This window comes from Otolemur garnettii, unplaced genomic scaffold (assembly GCF_000181295.1).
Source record: "Otolemur garnettii isolate 467f Iridium unplaced genomic scaffold, OtoGar3 scaffold00017, whole genome shotgun sequence".
Lineage (NCBI taxonomy): Eukaryota > Metazoa > Chordata > Mammalia > Primates > Galagidae > Otolemur > Otolemur garnettii.
Genome location: NW_003852412.1, coordinates 13,430,065 through 13,441,816, shown reverse-complemented (window position 1 = coordinate 13,441,816; position 11,752 = coordinate 13,430,065). Strand labels below are relative to the sequence as shown.

The 11,752-nt window shown below is 42.4% G+C and overlaps 1 pseudogene; it reads right to left on the bottom strand.

Annotated features, from left to right (window-relative positions):
* Positions 1-5,415: 5,415 nt before the first annotated feature.
* LOC100946697 lies at positions 5,416-5,898 on the bottom strand (annotated as a pseudogene).
* Between the last annotated feature and the right edge of the window lie 5,854 nt (positions 5,899-11,752).

Genomic DNA, 11,752 nt, shown 5'->3' with positions numbered 1-11,752 from the left:
TAGGTTATAAAAACAGTTAATGGGAAAATAATTTGAAAAGGTTTTAGCTTTGTCTGATATCTCAGTTTTTATAAATATTCTAGGTAAACTTACAATTAAATAAATAAGGTCAATGTAAATGGGGTCAATCTTTAGAAATGAAATCTTCATGGGCCAGGTGTGGTGGTTCATGCCTATAATTCTAGCACTCTAGGAGGCCAGGTTAGTGGATTATCTCAGTTTAGGAATTCAAGACCAGGCTAAGCCAGAGTAAAACCCCTCTCTAAAAAGAACTGGGCATTGTGGTGGGCTCCTGGAATCACAGCTACTCTAGAGGCTGAGGCAAGATAATCACTTGAGCCCAAGAGTTTGAAGTTGCTATGAGCTATAATGCCACAGCACTCTACCAAGGATGACAAAGGGAGACTCTGTCTCAAAAAAAAGAAAAGAGGATTGGCACCCGTAGCACTGTGGTTATGGCACCAGCCACATACACCAAGGCTGGCAGATTTGAACCCAGCCCTGGCCAGCTAAACAGCAATGGCAACTGCAACCAAAAAAGAAAAACTGATACCCAGGGGTTGTGGTATGCACCTATAGTTCCAGCTCCTTGGGAAGCTGAGGCAAGTGAATCACTTACGCCCTGAATTTGAGATTGCTGTGAGCTGTGATGCCATAGCACTCTATGGAGGGTGACATATTAAGACTCTGTCTCAAAAAAAATAAAAAGATGGCTCAGCGTCTGTGGCTCAAGCGGCTAAGGAGCCAGCCACATACACCAGAGCTGGCGGGTTCGAATCCAGCCCTGCCAAACAACAATGATGGCTGCAACCAAAAAATAGCCGAGCATTGTGGCAGGCACCTGTAGTCCCAGCTACTTGGGAGGTAGAGGCAGGAAACTCGCTTGAGCCCAGGGGTTGGAGGTTGCTGTGAGCTGTGATGTCACAGCATTCTACCCAGGGGGACAGCTTAAGGCTCTGTCTCAAAAAATAAAGAAAGAAAGAAAATAAAAAGATGTGTTTGGGATTAAAAAAATTATATGAGTTTTTTTTATCTATTGTGTAAAAATAATAGTTTTATCTAATTTGAAGGGTATTCCATGTTTCAAAATAGGGATTTAGGAAGGACATAGGAATCAAAATGGAAAGGAATCACTAAGTAGGAGTGAGAAAAATAAAGAAGGTTATGGGTAAGATATATTTTCAGTCAGGAATATTATAAAGGAAAGAAAATAATTTTGTATGAAAAAAGAATCTTGGGGAGTAAATTTTTGTCCTTAAGAAAAATTAGTATCCATTTAAGGAGGAAGGACTATAGGACAAAGCAGAAGTCCAAGCTTGTCATCAATGATCTGAATAAGTTGTAGAGAAGATTTGTAAAAGGGTAATTTATTAAAGAAATTTTATGGCTCGGCACCTGTGACTCAAGTGGCTAAGGCACCACCCATATACGCCTAAGGTAGTTTGAATCCAGCCCAGGCCCGCCAAACAGCAATGACGACTGCAACCAAAAAAATAGCCAGGCATTATGGTGGGGAACTGTGGTCCCAGCTACTTGGGAGGCTGAGGCAGGAGACTCACTTGAGCCCAGGCGTTGGAGGTTGCTATGAGCTGTGATGCCACGGCACTCTACCCAGGGGGACAGCTTGAGGCTCTGTCTCAAAAAAAAAAAAGAAAAAAGAAAAAGAAATGTTATGTATGGTCAAGTTGGCAGTCCTTAGAAGGGAGTTATTTACTTATAAGTATTTCCACAGGTTGAGCTTTGAGATTAAAACTACACTAGAACAAAACTAAAGATTTGGACAGCTGCAGTGGCTCATGCCTGTAATCCTGCCACTCTGGATGCCGAGACAGGAGGATCCCTTGAGCTTAGGAGTTTGAGACCAGCCTGAGCAAGAGTAAGACCTCATCTCTACCAAAAATAGAAAAACTAGACTGGGCACATGGCTCACACCTGTAATCCTAGGACTCTGGGAGGCTGAGGCATGTGGATTGCCTGAGCTCAGGAGTGTGAGACCAGCCTGAGGGAGAGTGAGACCCTCTCTCTAAAAATAGCTGGACATCTTGGCAGGCACCTGTAGTCCCAGCTACTTGGAAGGCTGAGGCAAGAGAATCGCTAGAGCCCAAGAGTTTGAAGTTGCTGTGAGCTATGACCTCACAGCACTCTACTGAGGGTGAGAAAGTAAGACTGTCTCAAAAAAATAAAAATAAAAAATAAATAAAAATAGAAAAACTTGTTGGGCATTGTGGCAGATGCCTGTAGTCCCAGCTACTTGGGAGGCTGAGGCAAGAGGATCGCTTGAGCCCAAAAGTCTAAGGTTGCTGTGAACTAGGCTGACTCCATTGCACTCTAGACTGGGCAACAAAATGAGACTCTGTGTCAAAAAAGAAAAAGAGAAAAAGTATGTAAAATTAAACATTTGTCTCCTTTGCTAGAACAACAAGGTTTTCTTGAAATGTTGATTTGCTTTTAGTAAAATTGCAACAGGTTTTGATTTTTAATTCTGAAAGCTGCTTTTTTAACAACTGTCTTCTAAACTGTAGTTTCCATTCCTGCCATGGTTTTTTTTCTTTCTTTTTTTTTTTTCTGAGATTCATTTAATTTCCCAGTTTCAGGTTAAAAATGCCATCTTTGTCATTCCGAATGGCAGTTTTATTTCTTGAGTTAGAGTGTTCCTCTTGTAGTTTCTCAGATTTGTATCTCCGAAGTTCAACTTCTATTGTCACTGTAACAGTTTTCTGGTCTTATGTCATTACCTTCAGCCCCCCTCATGCTCCCCTTGAAAAAGTAGAGCATTTTGCCCAGTTGTGATGACAGCTCTCGCCTGCAACTATGTTGTCAGTTCCTATAACATTTTTCTCTGATCTAACTCTGCTGTTTTGGCCTGTTGGTGAAATGTTTATCTTGAAGGTGTAGAAAAGCAATATTTTCCTCCAGTGTAACTTGTTTCTATACTTTTAGCTTTTCCTGATGTATGTGAATTGTTTCACGTAACCAGGAAACTTAACCAGCTTTTACTTTCTCTGAGAGCTGTGTATTTATTTGCGTGCTCAAGGTACTAGTTTTCTTGTTTACACTTCTCTATAATATGGATGTGCACTCATAATCTTCCTACAGACACATTCTTCCTACATCTGATTAAATGTAAGTACCTTTTCATCAGGTTTGGTTTCCAGGGGTTTTGTGTGTGTGTGTTTTGTTGTTGTTTTGTTTTGGAGACAGTCTCACTCTGTTGCCCTGGATAGAGTACCATGACATCGTAGTTCATAGCAACCTTAAACTTCTCAACCCAAGCAATCTACTTGTCTCAGCCTCCCAAGCAGCTGGAACTACAGATGCCTGCTACAACACCCAACTAGGTTTTCTATTTTTAGTAGAGACGGAGTCATTCTCTTGCTCAGGCTGGTCTCAAAGTCCTGAGCTCACTTAATCCTCCCTCCTCAGCCTCCCAGAGTGCTAAGATTACAGGCGTGAGCCACCACACTGATTTCTAGGTTATTTCAAAAGGTTTTCCATAAAGACAGGCAATTAAAATACAGGAAGTTTTTCTTTACTTTTTTGGGGACTGGCCTCAAAAGCAAGGAAATTACATTTTATCAAGGTAATTTCCTATGCAGGTACAGTGGCATGCCATTCTGGGTTCAGCTACTCAGAAGGAATCAGGAGTTGGAGTCCAGCCTAGGCAACATGGGGAGACAATCTCTTTTAAAATAAATAAGTAGGGTGGCGCCTGTGGCACAGTGAGTAGGGCGCCAGCCCCGTATACCAAGGGTGGTGGGTTTAAGCCCAGCCCTGGCCAAACTGCAATAAAAAACAGCTGAGCTTTGTGGAGGGCACCTATAATCCCAGCTACTTGAGAGACTGAGGCAAGAGAATTGCTTAAGCCCGGAGTTTGAGGTTGCTGTGAGCTGTGATGCTACAGCACTCTAACGAGGGTAACAAAATGAGACTTTGTCTCTAATAAATAAATAAATAAATAAAAAGATGTCTGTGCTGCCTTTATTAGGCTTTTGATTACTTAGGAAATCTGAGCTCGGAAGCGTTAGAGTTTTTACATTTGTGTAACTTTCTGTATTGCTTTTCAAGAAGTCCTGTTGTTGTCACTCTGGTTAAATGAATGACTACTATTTTAGCTCTGATTCTGTTTGAACCAAGTGTTTTGAATCTTACGACATCTTTGGCAGCTTGCCCTGAGATCAACATTCTAAATTAATTTTTTTGACCTAGAATTAACTTTGAAATTTTCCAGTTGGGTCCCTGGAGAGCCTTAAAGAATGTATCTCTCCTCTTGTCAAGGCAATGAAGGATTAGGCTTGTTTGCTAAATTGTATTTGGAAACATTATCAAATGCTGAGTGATGCTTGGCCAGTGAGGTGGCTCACACTTGTAATCCCAGCACTTTGGGAGGCCAAGCAGGGAGGATTGCTTGAGTAGTTCAGGGTAAGTGATACTAGATCTCCTTTGAGTTACATTTTAAATAAATTATTGATAAGATTGTTTCACACATTACATAAATTCATAGCAATCTACTAATTTATCAGTCATAATTTTGGTTAATGTTAAATCTTCTGTAAAGTTATGTTTATATGGATATGTTATTGATGTATTTTAAAGATTATGTGACATTTATAAAAATCTGATGGCCCTGTTATGATTGTTAAAAGCTGTATGTAATAAAAGTAAATAAGTTTTCTTGTCAATTGTAAACTTTTGTCAGATTTTTAAATCATGGAATTTTTTCTTTTTGAGACAGTCTCACTTTGTTGCCCTCAGTAGAGTGTTGTGGTGTCACAGCTCACAGCAACCTCTGACTTTTGGACTCAGTGATTCTCTTGCCTCAGCCTCCCAAGAAGCTGGGACTACAGGTGCCTGCCACAATGCCCGGCTATTTTTAGCAATGAGGTCTCACTGTGGCTCAGGCTGGTCTCAAACTCGTGAGGTCAGACGATCTGCCTGCATCAGCCTCCCAGAGTGCTAGCATTACAGGCGTGAACCACTGCACCCAGCCCTCAAATCATGAAAGTTTTTGTCATCCATGATTATTATTTTGAATTTTCTTTTCTTTTCTTTTTTTTTTACTAGGCAAAGAACTTTATTAAGCTTTCTTTCAAACTTTATTCCTAGGCTTCTTCAGCTTAATTAGCTGCAAAGAATGAATTATGTATAAGCAAAAACTGAAAAGAGCTGCAAGGTCCAAGGGGGTTCGGTTTAAAAATATTAGAGATCTAGGGTGGCGCCTGTGGCTCAAAGGAATAGGACGCCAGCCCCATATACCAGAGGTGGCGGGTTCAAACCCGCCCTGGCCAAAAAAAAAAAAAGTTAGAGATCTAGATTTTATTAGATCCATAAACAAAAACAATTTTAAAATGCAGTCATAATATAAAATAGCAGCTCCCAGGAACTTCTTCACGTTCCACCTTCAGACGTTGACTCAGTTCAGTCTGCCTCAATCTTGGAAGCCTCATCAAAACTCTCCACAAGGTCTGGAACTTCACCCTCATCATCCTCTCCAGCGGCAAGTGGTGCTTTTCCATCCACAGATGGTTCAGGCAGAGCCTCAACCTGCCTCCTCCAGCCGGTCAGACTGTGCACCGAGCTGGTTTAAGATGCTGGGTAGCACTTCTGTCAGCTGTGTGGTCTCAGCAGGGCCTATAATGGTGATGGTGTTTGCTGCCAGAGACGCCTGAACTTCAGGGTTGTCAAAGTGGGTCACTGTTCCTTGGTTTGTAAACATATTCACCTCTGCAATACCAGAGCTATTGTTTACCCCTAACTTCTTTAAGGAGAACTGAAGTTTTTAATCATCTGCTGTCGCTGTCCTATGAGCCGCCTCCTTTCTGTGAGCAGTTCCTTTCTCACCGATGCGCACTGTGCCTGTAGCTTGGCGAGTTTCTCTTGGTTCATGATAGTTTCTTTCATCTTGTCGGAGCGTAAAGGGGACAGCCCGGGGGACGAGGGTTGGTGCTCGGGGCGGGGCGGAGGGGGGGGGGCGTCAGGTAGACCAGCTGAGTTTCTGAATTTTCTTTAAAAGTATTTGCAATCAGTTATAGTACACAATGCTTTCTCACGGAAAAGACTCTTGAATATAGATTTCTGATAACTTTAAGATCAGTGGACTAAATAAAAATGTCCTTAAAGAAACAGACGGTTTGTGAAACTGCTAATCGAGACAAGCAAAAGAAAAACATAATGACATGAAATGAAGTAACTGATGAAGATAATGTTTTTGTAACTTTATTTGAAACACTGTGCTTTATTGAAATATTTTGTTTTCTAGATTTTAGGAATCTTTTTCTGTTAAGTTACCCATAGATTACGGCACCTCAGTAGACTGCACTTCTGTGAACAAAGGCGGATGCATTTGCTTTTTCCCTCTACTTGATTCCTCCAAAATTTGGCCGCTGTGAGTATTGTTATTTTTATACAGTTTGGTTATTAGTATAAATTCAATAAAAATCTGCTTTCTCATTATAGTATAATTAGAAACATTGATTATGTTACCAAGGCTTGACTGAAATACCACATTTAAGATTGTGCATAGAATTGCCGGGTTTCCAAAATGTTCAGCCTTATAGTAAGTGAGTAAAAATTGTCACATCTTGGCGGGACCAGGAATCTTAAGATTATAGGTAAACTCTAATGTCTGCCTTGATTTCACTCCCTAACCTCAAGAGGATTTAAAATCTGAAATTCCTGTGTGATCAGTATACAAAGAAAAAATTATTTTTAGTAACTATCTTTTTTTTTTTTTTTTGAGACAGTCTCACTTTGTCATCCTTGGTAGAGTGCCATGGTGTCACAGCTCACAGCAACCTTCAGTTCTTGGGTTTAGGCAATTCTCTTGCCTCAGCCTCCCGAGTAGCTGGAACTATAGGCGCTGCCACAACGCCTGGCTATCATAACTAGTATTATTATTATTATTATTTTGTTGTTGCAATTTGGCTGGGGCTGGGTTCAAACTCACCACCCACCGTATTTGGGGCTGGCATCCTACTCACTGAGCCACAGGCACCACCCTATCTATCTATCTTGAGGCAGAGTCTCACTCTGTTGCCCTGGGTAGAGTTCTGTGGTTTAGCGCAACCTCAGACTCTTGGGCTCAAGTGATCCTCTTATCTCAGCCTCCCGAGAAGCTGGACTGCCACTATACCCAGCTATTTTAAAGAAAAGCTATAACACACCTGTTACAAGAATTCTTCTGGATTTCTCCAACCCACCTTTCTTCCATGTAATTGTTAAAAATAGGAACTGCTCTGTTCCTAAAGTCCTATAAACTGAAACTTGATGAATTTTAAAGAACAAGTCTTATGCCTAATGGATGGGCCCCCCAGAAATTTCTCCAACACCATAAGCAGAGACATTCAAACTTAAACTGAGATGAGTTGTTGTTTTCATGCTGTAGACAGTTGTTCCTCATGTCAGAACAAGACTCCACATCATGGTAAGCCTCTTACCCCGCTTAATATAACAGCACCTTTTTCACTTGGCAGTATAATGATATAATTGAAATTTTACAATCAGCTGGGTGCAGTGACTCACAGCTTATAGTCCCAGCTACTTGAGAAACTGATGCAGGTAGATCCCTTGAGCCCAGGAGTTTGAGGCTGCTGTGAGCTATGATTATGCAACTGCACTCCAGCTGAGTAGCAGAGCAAGACCCTGTGTCTAATAAAATAAAGACATTTTATCCTCAGTACCTTCTGTTGGTAACTTGACAAAACCTGACCTAAGAGATTCTTTAGTATCCATTGGTTAAATGAGGAAATGTTTCTGCTGTTGCTAATACTGCATGCTATACCTGGATAAATTCCCCAGGAAAGTTGAGACCCACATACCCCAAACTTTAAAACAGGCCACTGCTTACAACAAGCCTCACTTGCTTAATTCCTTATGGTCATTTGATTTATTCAATTGGTTGCCTTCAAGTGTAGGTTCGTGGCTCAAAACTATCACACAAACTGGGATTCTTATGCAGTATATCACTATTAATTTTACTCTTTATTTCCTCTTTTTAAGCTTTGTCTATTACTTGTTAAATTTTTGCAAAAGTGCAACTCCTAACAGAATAACACTGGCCCAGCACTTTGAGATACCAAACTGGGCGTAATAGTGGACTCCAAGTAGACTCAGCCTGAGGCCACTCCCTGCAAACATCCCTTTTTGCTCCAATGTGATTAAAAGGGTTTTGACAACAACTTCTAGTTCCCAGTCACTCCCTCCCACATGGGACAAGACCAGAAACCCAGGACGAGTCTATCCTGGCACCAAGCAACATCAAAGGTGAGGAATCAGTGAGGCTCTTAGAGAAAGATCTTGAAATGGTAGAAATGTGAAAATTGTCAGAATGAGGCTGGGCACGGTGGCTCATGCCCGTAATCCTAACATTCTGGGAAGCTGAGGCAGGTGGATGGCCTGAGGTCCAGAGTTTGAGACCAGCCTGAGCAAGAGCAAGACCCCATCTCTACTAAAAACAGAAAAACTAGCCAGGCATTATGGTGAGTGCCTGTCATCTGAGCTACTCAGGAAGATGAGGCAAGAGGGTCTCTTAAACCTAAGAGTTTGAGGTTTCTGTGGGATACGATGCCAGAGCACAGAGTGAGATTCTGTCTCAAAAAAAAAAAAAAAAAAAGACTCTGCACCCATAGCACAATGATTATGGCAATGGCCACATATACCGAGGCTTGGCAGGTTTGAACCTGGCCCAGGCCAGCTAAAACAACTATGACAACTTCAACAAAAAAATAGCTGGGAGTTGTGGCAGGCACCTGTAGTCCCAGCTACTTGGGAGTTTGAGGCAAGAGACTCACTTAAGCCCAAGAGTTTGAGTTTGCTGTAAGCTGTAACGCCACAGCACTCTACCGAGGGTGACATAATGAGACTCTGTCTCAAATACAAAGACTGCAAAAATGCCATTGCAGTCTTACACAAAACCTACTTCTGTGAGGACATCTGCCCAGCAGCTGCCTGACATCACCTAGGCATCATTGATCTTTGTAGCCAAGGGTAATCATTTCAAAACAACGTAAATATAATCCACTTTGGTTTTCCTTTGAAACCCTTTGTCTTCCTTTACCTCCCAGATAGGCACACGGCATGTGTACTTTCATCAGCGTTTTTCTCTTTTACAGTCTCTCTGTTTGTTCTTTAGGGGGACAAACTCAATAAAAAATCACAATAAAACATGTTCCCCTGTACTGTGTTTGGTTTATAACTTTGGGTCATCATGTTTTTGACTGTTGGATTTTTTTTTTTTTTTAATGTATTGAGACCTACTTTTGCCATCACCAGCCAAGGAGATAGAAAGCTTCCATCCAAGGTAAAAACTGAACTGTTGAAAGACATTTTGTCAAGACCAATGTTTCCTTTTTTGAGACAAAGTCTCATCTGTTGACCAAGCTACAGTGCCTGCTCACAGCAGCCTCAGACTCCTGGTTTCAAGGGATCCTCCTGCCTCAGCCTCCTGAGTAGCTGGGATTACAGGTGCCTACCGCAATGCCTGGCTAATTTTTCTGTTTTTAGTAGAGATGGGGTCTCACTCTTGCTCAAGCTGGTCTCCAACTCCTAAGCTCAAGGGATCCCTTCTTGACCCCCCAGAGCCCTAGGATTTCAGGTGTGAGTCACTGTACCAAGCCAAGACCAATTTTTTCCCCAAGATTCCTGCCAAAGATTGCCTCCTGGGCAGGATGCAGTTTCTTCAGAGAGTTAAGAATTTACCCTCCCAGGTCTTCTACTAACTTAATTATTGGCACCTAGGCACCAATCCCCGTTGCTTTAATTCTCCCAACTTGAATAACCCTGAGCTGCCTGGATTGAAAGTTGGATGAAACGTTCCTTTAAAACACCGGTTCCTGGGTGGCACCGGTGGCTCAGTGGGTAGAGCGCCAGCCCCATATATTGAGGGTGGCAGGTTTGAACCCGGCCCCAGCCAAAGTGCAACAAAAAAAATAGCCGGGCATTGTGGTGCGTGCCTGTAGTCCCAGCTACTTGGGAGGCTGAGGCAAGAGAATTGCGTAAGCCCAGGAGTTGGAGGTTGCTGTGAGCTGTGATGCCACGGCAATCTACTGAGGGTAACAAAGAGACTCTGTCTCTAAAAAATAAATAAATGAATAAAACGCCTGTTTCTCTCAGGCCCAGACCATCAGCCAAGGCCTCCTAACATTAGCTGTGTCCCAACAAAGAAAAATAGTCCAAACTCTCCCCTTGGTTTTTGATTTACACAAACCAAGCTGTCTCAAACTTATTCTACTTGTAATTATTTTCTCAAAAGGTTTCATTCTATGTGAAAGAGAAACAGCTGTAGGGTAAGAGAATATGAACTTTTGTTGGCTGATATGGGGAGCTCATGCGTGCAATCCTGACCTTTTTAAAGCTGAGACAGGAGGATCCCTTGAGCTTAGGAGTTTGAGACCAGTATAAGCAAGAGTGAGACCCCATCTCCACTAAAAATAGAAAAATTACCTGGGCACTGTGGTATGTGCCTGTAGCCCCAGCGACGTGGGAAGCTGAGGCAAAAGGATCTCTGAGCCTAGGAATTTGAGGTTGCTGTGAGCTACAGTACTCTACCTGGGCAGTAGAGTGAGTGAGTACACCACAGTACTCTACCTGAGCAGTAGAGTGAGACTGCTCAAAAACAAAAATGTTGAACACACAGCATGTCTTGCATGCTCCATATTTGGTCATTTTGTCCTTGCTACAGGACTGAGGTGCGTGATGGCCCTGCTCCACAGATAAACACCTAGAGACTCCAGAAAATGAGTGGCCCCCAATACTGCATAGCTAGTAAAGGATGGAATCCAGTTTGAACTGCGATGGGCTAAACTGTTTTTCTCCAAGAGGCATATTTTTCTTTGCCCATCTCAGCGATGAAAGACAGAAAGATAATAAAGGAAACGGTGTGACTGCTCACTTACGAGGCTGTTAGTAGAGTGTCTAGGACCAGGTAATTGTGAAAATTCGACTGTGTTTCTTAAATTACCATAAGTCATCCTCTTCTTCCTGTTGCCTGATTTGTTCTTTGATTCCAGACTATGCTGTAAGTTTGAGGTGAAAAAACAGCTAAGAGTCAAGTGCTCACACCTCCCATCAAATGCCTGATTCCTGATATGCCTGCTGCCAACACAACAAGGGAAATAAATTCAAGAAATGTGTACACAATGATTCAGCTGCACTCTAAATACTATTTTTTGTTTGTGTCAGAGTAGACTAATTCCCCTGGACTCAAAAGAGCCTTGGAGACAGGATTTGGGGAACCAGACCCTAGGGTTCTGGAAGCTAAAACTGCTGGCGGTAGTACTGATAGCATTTAGTATTCCTAGTCCTGTCTCCGGGTCCCTCCTACGAGAGCCCCAAGGTTGTTGGAGTTGGGAATCTACTAAAGGGTGGGTCAGTATAATAAAAGGTGGGTGTCACCACCCCATTTCCCACCTAGACAACCTTCTTAGCCTTTCCCCATATGCCTTCTGCAGTGGTGAACACCCTTCAACGTGGATTTCTGCATACAGACTTTGGTTCCACCTTGACTAAATACTGGAATAGTTTTGTTGCAGACCAGGAGTTGACCACTTATCTTCAGAGGTAGATACTCTGTCTCACTTTATTGCCCCTGGTAGAGTGCTATGATGTCACAGCTCACGGCAACCTCCAACCCCTGGGCTTAGGCGATTCTCTTGCCTCAGCCTCCCGAGTAGCTGGGACTACTGGCGCCCGCCACAAAGGCTGGCTATTTTTTTGTTGCAGTTTGGCCAGGGCCAGGTTTGAACCTGCCACCCTCAGT